This window comes from Triticum urartu, chromosome 2A (assembly GCF_056163025.1).
Source record: "Triticum urartu cultivar PI428250 chromosome 2A, HENAU_Tu73, whole genome shotgun sequence".
Lineage (NCBI taxonomy): Eukaryota > Viridiplantae > Streptophyta > Magnoliopsida > Poales > Poaceae > Triticum > Triticum urartu.
This window is the reverse complement of record NC_141874.1, coordinates 6,572,841-6,580,789: the sequence shown is the minus strand read 5'-3', so window position 1 is coordinate 6,580,789 and position 7,949 is coordinate 6,572,841.

Below are 7,949 nucleotides of genomic sequence, written 5' to 3'. Positions count from 1 at the left end.
GAGAAGGGAGTCATAGGAGGGAACACCATGGGAGGTCGAGAGCTCGTGTGTGTAGAGAGAGGGGTAAGGAGAGAGGATGAGGGAAGGAGAAAGTGGCTCGCGGCGGAGCGCTATGGGAGGTCGGCTGGGAGAGAGACTGAGGGGTAAGGAGAGACGGGGAGAGAAGGGGAAAGGGAGTTGGTGGCGGCATCCTCCGGCGGGTGGGGGAGATAGTGCACGCATCTCCTGAGTGGCTAGGTGGTGAGAGAGAGAGAGAGAGAGAGAGAGAGGGGTTCGTGCCGCTTGTTGCTGAGAGGAGAGCGATGATAGAGATTTCCTTGAGGCAACGGATTGAGGGGATAAGGTTCAGCAACAAGGATGTATAGCTCATGGGGAAACATGTCGAGCAGCAGAAGCCGTTGACGCATAGGCTCTAATAACCAGGAAGCTTTTCATGGGGTGATGTTTATAATATTGTTGGCAGCTGATCATTCCCACGCCAGTATAAATAACAGCTGCAACATGTTCGATTTGCTTCGGAACCCTAAAACTCAAGTACTGCTAGAAGTTGGCACGTACGGCTCAAAGTTAGACTAGCACCCACCAGCATATAAAAAAAAGACTAGCATTATCTGTATTTATGGTAAAATAAAAGGGGGAGTGTGCTACGCGTCCGTTGGCTGATTTTTTAGAAGATCGATCGTGTCGTTAGCCGTCGGATCTAGCACATCTTCACAAGCCACCGCCACCATAGAACCGCCGACTCATCTTCAGGATAGAGACCCGCATTGTCATTTCCAGGCCAACCGCGTCACACAACTCTACCACCCTCCGCTCGTCCGTCGAGGCGCATCCATCGTCCGAGACAACGCTGTGCCATCCTGCCGAGACCCATCATCGTCGATGCAGTAGATGACACGCCACTCCACCTCTTGACGTCTCCAACAACCTCTACTCCAAAACGATGCCCTCCTGAGGGATAACGACACTGACAATGCCACCATCGTCTTGATCTAGGATAGCTAGATCAAAGATTTTCTCCTAGTGCAGCCCGAGCGAGAACATGATGACTGCAACGACGTTGTTTTCAACAAGGTAACAATGCATAGACACCTCATCACCCACCATGACCAAACTAGCTCCCACTTCTCCCCAACTCGCAGTCGGTTGAATCACCACCAAGTCGCTCAGATTGGCTCCATGATAGCCCCCAACCGAGCCATCGCCAAAACAACTAGCACCACCATGGTGCCTAGCAGCCGCCGAGGCCTGGCATCACCGTGCCAGCCGGCAGCCACGGCCGAAGCCCTACGGGCCAGATATAGATTGGGCTTGACAGGGACATGAAGGTGCCCCGGGCCACCACTACCACAGCCAGCACCACCAGACGAAGAACACCCTACCACTACTGCCAAAGCGTTAAGCCGCCGCCCCAGGTCTCCAAGAGCTCCATCGGTGGGGCTCCATGTCATCGCCAGGGAGGAGGAGGAGGTTGCGGCCAGGAGAGACCCGGCCGCCGCTGGCATTGCCCGGGCTTCGCCTGACAGCGACCCTCGCCGCGGGAGGGAGTCACGGGTGGCCGGCAGCGGGGTCTAGGATCCCCCCGTGTCATCTCGGAGAGGGATGCGGGGGTTGGGGTTCTTTGTTCTCCGGAGTAATAGATGTCGCTCTGCGATAAGACACAACATTTACAGACAACTGTTCTTAGTTTCCCTTGCTGCTCATTACCGAATCATCTATCTGAGGCGAGCGGAACATGCCAACATCGAGACCTGACGGACAGGGTTCATGGAGGCTCTCATGTTTCTTCGTTCGATCAACCTTTTGCATGCGCGTACAAATAATTGACTCTTGCAACCAAGCAAGAATACCATTCAGAGGATAGAGGGACTTGAGAAGCAGAATATTCGTTATCATATGATCTCTCTGTCCCATAATATAAGAATGTTTTCGACACTAATTATATTATGGGACGGAGGGAGTAGTATGATATATCTATACACCACTTGCACGATCAAATCAATCAAAATGAAAGTGCACAACGAGTCGAGAAACAGAATATACAGTATTTACACCAACGAGTCGAGGATCCTCTGTTCCTCTCTAGCAAGCTCGTTCCATTGATGACCTAGGAAGAGTCCCCAGCACACGGAGACGGCCATGCCGGTAATACCCGATGACACGCGAGGCGAGGTACACCGCCGGTCCGGGGGTGTACACTTGGAAGTAGGCGAGGAAGAACGAGGAGCCGACAAGGATTACGGCGTAGAGCAGATTCCCCCACCATAGGTTTCTGCGCCTGGTGCGCTGGTCGGCGTACGCACTTCCGACGCAGTCGCCGGCGGCAAGCGGGTCCTTGATATCACCCATCGTCGATCGATCTGTGAAATCATTTGGAGGATTTGTGGCGATCGTTTTTATTGGGGACTCTAATTAGGTTGAGTATTGTTTTACAGTTTTACTAAAGCACATCTAAATGTATCATAAGTATTGTACATCTAAATTATATGTCATTGATCTTACATTAAGATTCGTGTGAATATTTTTTTTTCTTTTATCCTTTTCTTTTTATACTTGATTCACTCACCTAGATGTGCCCTAGACACACCCATTGTTTTATTATACAACCCTATTCCTTGTACGTGTAGGTCTCTTTTTTTTGAGCATCAGTACGGACATAAGCGCTTATATACACGCGCATACACTCATCTTTATGAACACCTCCGAGAGAGTGAGCCGGCATATCATCTTAATGATTTACGAAGTCACCGTAGGCGCCTCGTCGTCGACGGAAACGTCTCCTCACACTGAAAGCGTTCCTGAAATAAATCCAGTAATAATGCGAGCACCAGGATTTGAACCCTGGTGGGTTGGGAATACCACTGTCCACCTAACCATCTCAACCACAGGTTGGTTCGCTTGTACGTGTAGGTCTCTGAAACCACCTAATGTAATGTCATGCACGTACACGTACTTGTACAAAGGCGAGTCACCTGAAGCAGATACGGGAAAGGACGGTGGGCCGTCGTCTTCCCGTCTCCCTGGGAGATCTGTGGCCTGGAGCGCAGCTGCGGCCCTAGACGTTAGCCATGCGCAAGGCGGAGTTTGGATCCCGCCGCGGCGGCCTCGGAATGGTGATGGTCGGGCTGCCGGAGGCTGCGAGGGCACAAGGCGGTGCTCTAAACAAGAAAATTCTTTTTAACAAGAATACTTGGGAATACACCTGATCATGTCAGCCTTTTTGTCAGAGGAGAGAGAGAGAGAGAGTACGTCCTTGGGCTAAGAGTGACTGCCGCATGCATGCATTGTCTCCTCACACAATTCCATGCATTTTATTTCATCCTTATTTTTTGAATGATTGATATGTTTTAAATTCAATGTCCATTTGTGAAACTTTTTACATATTTGAATTCGTGGTGACTAGACCTTCATAGCAAGATCAATCTTGGATATATTTGAACTACTTTTTATTTTATATATTTCAATTACATTTGAAATCACTTTCATAAAACATAATATTGTTTTGCTATTTCATAAAAGTGTTTTTGACGGTTGCGCTAATTTCAAAATTTATTTCACTCGTTTTAAAAGAACTAATTTCACTTCTCTTAAGCATTGATTTCACTAATTCTAAAACAGATATTTCACTCATTTTCAAAAGATGGATTTATGCTCAATCAAAACTGAAATCAGTTGTGTCAAATGAGGGAAAATTATTTCACTTATTTTAGAAAACTGATTTCACTCGTTTGATACAATTGATTTCACTAATTTGACACACTGATTTCAGTCGTTTCAACTGAAATAAAAACATGTTTCATAAAACTAACTTCACTATTTTCGAATAATTCATTTTACTTGTTTCAAAAAACTGATTTCACTCAATTAAAAAATTATCAATTCAAAAAAATCATCTTGGTTCATAAAACAGATTTCGCTCGTTTAAAAAATTATATTTCACTCACTTCAAAAAGGATTTCACTCATTCAAACAATCATTTAACTCAACACAAATATCAGTTTCAAACATTTTAAAAACCTATTTGACTTCTTTCAGAAAAAAATGAAATGTATTTCACTCAGCACAAATATCAGTTTCAAACATTGAAAAGGACGTTTCACACCAAAAATATATATTTCTTTTTTTCAAATAGCTTATTTCACTCATTTCAGAAAACACATTACAATTGGGCAATTGAAATATTATATTTCACTTGTTTCAAAAAACTGATTACACTCATTAAAAAATAGATTTCACTAGTTTCAAAAAAACACATTACAGTCACTCCTTTGGAGAAACAGTTTAACAAGCTGGAATATGAAACTCACAAAGAAAACTATATTTAGAAAAGTGGTTTCAATCATATCAATAACTGATACCATATTTTTGAAAATTGTAATTTGAAATTAGTGAAATTAATATTTTGATATGATTGAAATAGTAAAAATTAACCCTCCAAACAAAAGAAATTGTAAAAATTAAACTAGTTTAAATATATTCAAGATTGGTCTTATTCTAAAGATATTATGTTCAGGAATTTGAATATTTGCAATTTTTAAATAACAGGACATTACTGTAAAAAATATTGGCCTTCTAAAAATGTAAACAAAAATAAAATGCATGGATTTGTTTGAGAGAGAGAGGAGAGAACTGCCGGTGAAAACTGAGCCGACTTTGATGGAGATGGCGGCTCTACACGCCATTACTTTGATGAAAGTATCATCATTACAGGACTCGTCTCCTCGTTCGGGCTACTCCGGAAGAAACCCTAGATTAAACGATGGTGATGCTTGACGTTGTTCTCGCTCCCAAGGGCATTGTTTTGGAGCAGCCACTGAGAGCATCTTCAACTGACGCGTAAAAATATCGAGCGCTAAAATCGTTTTACGGAGCCACTGTAGCACTTTTAGCGTGCCGCGGCCACCATTGGTTTTCCAGATGCCCAAAAGCGCGTGTAAAAAAAACAAGCAGTGCAAATTATGAAACGCGCGCGGTTCGGCACCCCAAATTTGCAGCATGCGATAGCGCTTTTTAGCGCGTGCTCTATACTTTTTTGCGCGCATACTGTTTTATAGCTTTTGCTGGAGCATCTCCGCGCCCAAAAGAATGGACGGGACTAGGATATGAATCAGCGTCGTATATACCGCGTCGACTACGGCGTGTCTCGGCGTCGGATACGTGAAGAAATAGGCTGCAAGGAGATTTAAGCAGGACCGTGGAGAAGATCAACGATGCCTAGCTGGCAAAGGCTCGGACCGTCGGACGGCATGGTGCGACAGCGGTCCGCAGGTGTTCATCGTGGCAGATTGACACCGAATCGTACAGGGGAGCCAAGTGAGCAACCGAAACGGACCAGCTCATTTAGTTGTCCACTGGTTTATTTTTTTGCCCTTTTATATTCTCCTATTGTATTCTTCGGTTTCTTTTTGAAATTTTCAAAATTTTCATTTAACAAAATGTTCAAAAATTTCCATTGTTGTTCAGAATTTACGAAAAAATAGGGTTCTCAAAAAATGATTAGGAATTCCAAAAAATGTGTTTGAACTATAATTCACATATTCACAAAATATTCAGGAATTTTCACAAAATATTTATTTTTCAAAAATTGTTCAGAATTTAAAAACTCTTCTCATTTTCAAAATTTGTTCACAAAACGAAATAATGTTCATATTTTCAAAAATACTCGGTAATTTTCAAAAATTGTTCATATTTTACAAAGAATGTTCTGAAATTTCCAAAATTGCTTGCATTTTCAAAACATATTCACTTTTATAAAAGAAAAGTTTGAAATATAAAAACTACTCCCTCCGTCCACATAATATAGGATGTTTTTTGACACGACGTCCTATATTAGGGACCGAGGGAGTACTAAAAATCCGGCTGTACAGTAACAATGTCGCTACAATATCAGGTTGCTATAGTGCAATTATTATTTTTAGGGCTGTGCTATAGTTTCTAGTTCCACTTGTGACGCTCTGTGCATCTTGGCGACATTTGGAAGCACAGAGCGTCTGGTAGGAGTGTTTTTTAGTCGCGACATTTTCTGCAATTGTTGACAACTTTGAAATCATAGGCATTCTTTTTTGAAGTTTAATTAATAACATTTCTTTAGAAAGTTGATTTTCTTTCGGAATTGTGAGAAACTTTAAAGTATGAATGATTGTTAAAATATCCAAATGAAAATTGAAATTTCTGAACATTTTTTGAAAATTTTGGACATTTTGGATTTTTTTTGCAGATTTGTAAAAACATAATTGAAAAATCAAAAAAATAGAAGAACGAAAAAAAGAAAACCGCTAAAAACCATTAAAGAAACAACAAAATGAGAACAGTTCACAAACAATTTTTGCATTGTATAGATTTTTTCAGAAATTTCACTCACACTTTTGGAACCCAAATGATATGTGCCGCACCTAACTCCGGACCTGACGTTTTTTATGACAATTCAGTCATGCAAGGATGGCAAATTCTAGTGACACACGGCAAGTTTGTGTCGAACAGAAACTAAAGCACGAAAGTTGACATGCTTGTAAACTAAAGTTGCCATCTTCGTGCCACTGAACTTGCCATCGAAAACGTTCGGAGTTGTCATATGCTCGTACTTGATGTCTGGCACTTATCAGGCTGCTTTTGAAAACACATGATTATTTCTTTAAAATGTCACATACAATTTTTTAATGGAAGTAAGCATTCTTTTTTACATTGGGCAAACATTCTCTTTTACAACTTGCCATGTGTTGACGTCTGGCAGTGAAGTCATATATTAAGCTTTTCGATAAAGAGTGAATTTTATTTACTCAAAATGAAGTCACAAATTAAGTGAGGGGATATATTCACAACTCGGAGAAACAGACCAGGCTTCGTATTAAGGGCTTGGGTGCATGCTGCCTCGATGATACTATCTCTGTACTAGTTTCCCCAACTATAAGTATTTCGGTACAGAGAAAGTATATAGCACGAACCAGATTCAACATGACTTCACTGTGCGCCGGCAGTACCGACAGCTCCATCGTGACGACGGCGAGCTTGTCGTGTTTGAGGCGGCGATTGAGGAGAGCACCACCGGCACCAGGTATGAAGTCCAAGGCCGAAACAGGGGAGGTTGCCATTCGTACGTACGTGTTTGTGCTACGGTCTGGGATGCAGACACCGCGGCTGCGCCTTCAGGACAAGTGTCTGACGACCACGGGACATCAGTTTCTGAAGATGGGGTTTAGTCAACTGAAGAAGAAGCTGTCAAGTTCACTGACCTTACTGGACACCGCGACCTCATAAGGCCGAGACACCTGTAAAATCTCCCCATCAGCGGTGCGAAGCTTCCGAGAGCGGCTGGACTTTGACCACGGAAGTTGGAGAATGAACTAATTATTTCTCCTTTTTTCCCCAAAAAGGAAGACACCCCGGCCTCTTCATCCATTGGGACAATGGATATAACCATATATATTATGAACAAAGCAAAATCTAGCAGCCGAACAATATCGACCCAAAATAAAGCGAAAAGAAAACCCGATGCCGCATGCCCATCAGATAACCACTAACCCTATGTTACAAACCGACATCAAAACATAAAAAACATAAACCCTAGGCTACGCCGTCAAGAAGGAATCACTGTACGTGCGCCGATGATGGCGAGTCCAACACAAGGTAGAACTCTGGATTCTCATCACCGAAGCTAAACTTCAATCCAGCACTGTCAGCAAGGTCGCGACACTGGCACGCGTCGATCAGAGATCTTGTGTTTCCACCGGAGTGCATAGACTTGTTGTTGAAGCCGTCTGTACCATCATCCTTTATCCGGCTACCAACGTCTAGATAACCGGATACCTCTGAAGAAGACACCGGAAGACAAAGAGGTCACATACCGCCTTCCTCCTGTCACAGTCAAACCACCTTCGACGCAGCAACAACAGATTAAACATGACACCTCCACCAGAGCCACCGTGCATACCAGTAACAGGCATGACTTGACG